Source organism: Asparagus officinalis, chromosome 8 (genome assembly GCF_001876935.1).
Source record: "Asparagus officinalis chromosome 8, Aspof.V1, whole genome shotgun sequence".
Taxonomy (NCBI): Eukaryota; Viridiplantae; Streptophyta; class Magnoliopsida; order Asparagales; family Asparagaceae; genus Asparagus; species Asparagus officinalis.
This window is the reverse complement of record NC_033801.1, coordinates 74,760,877-74,762,350: the sequence shown is the minus strand read 5'-3', so window position 1 is coordinate 74,762,350 and position 1,474 is coordinate 74,760,877.

Below are 1,474 nucleotides of genomic sequence, written 5' to 3'. Positions count from 1 at the left end.
AGTAACAACTAGGGTTTTATAGATGCAAATGAAACAGAAATTGAATTAAAAACCCTAGATTAGGCAATGAAATCCTAAGAGAGAATGGAAACAAGAGATGAGATGAAAGAGATTACCCAATCAAGATAGAAGATGGTCGCGGTCGAACGAGGGAACTCTACGGGCGACCGTGAAGGGGAAAATGATGAAATTGGGAGAAAATCTCGAATGAGGGAAGTTGAAGAGGATCAGATCTTAGAGAGGAAGAAAGAGCGGCCCAGATTAGATCAGATCACTTTCAATGATGATGATTGATTCGGGTTCAAAAACTTAACCAAATAAACCGAAACCCGATAATCGAAAATAAGCAGAAAAACAAAAAAACTCTCTTGCGGTCGACCGTAACAATTTTTAGAAAGATTTACGGTTGACCGTGGCGGTCGACCGCCAAAAAAATAAGGGCACAGTCAGTTTTAAAATCTGGATTTTAGGGAAAATTCAATTTGAAACTTATAGGAATTGTTTTATAAGATATATGAACATATATAAAGTTTTTAGTTATTAAAACATGAAAAAAAATATTTTATTTTAACTTAAAAAAATAAAATTCATCATTAAAACTCAAAACCTAATTATTCAAAAAACAAAATGAACAAAACAAACAAAAACAAAAAATTGATATAAAAATCATTTTGGTACCCAAATCATTTTGGTACCATCAAAATTTGGGACATGACCCCTATCATTTAAATCCAAGGTCCTAGGGTTATGAACTTGCTTGGGCGTATTTTGTGCATCGATACGATCAAAGTAAAAATTGTAAACATGACCCATACGATTGTAATTTGTGCAATGTAGAGGTTTGAATGGTTTACGTTGACCGAAATGAAATGCACGTGGTTCATTTGCAAGAATAGATTTTTCTTTGTAATTATTTTGCAAACAAGAATTTCTTTTCAAATCAAGACAAAACATGGCCAAATGACCAACACGACCACAATAATCACATTTGTACACATAAGCATGTTTATGATTTACACTATGTGTGTGTACATGTGTATGTAATAAAGAAGCTTGATGGGATGCACAATCATGAATAGGTTTGTCAATTTTTGGTGCATTATGACAAAATTGAGCTAAATGGCCTTTAAGACCGCAAATAGAACATTTGTGAATTTTGTCATACATATGTGCATAGTGAATAGGTTCCTTAGAAGAATTAACATGGGACTTTGCACATAAGTCCATAAGCTTTTTATTATTAGCAATACAAGTGTTTAGTATTGAATCTAAGGTAGATATTCGTTTTCTCATTTGATTCAACTCATCATTGTGCATACAAGCATTGCTACTAGAAGTAGGATAAACAAGATTTTTCATCATAGATTTCAACTTATCTACTTCTAACATAGCATCACGTTTTTCATGAAACAAACTAGCATTTTCAATTCTTAAATTTTCATTGTATTCTTTAAGAATTATATTTTCATTTGCA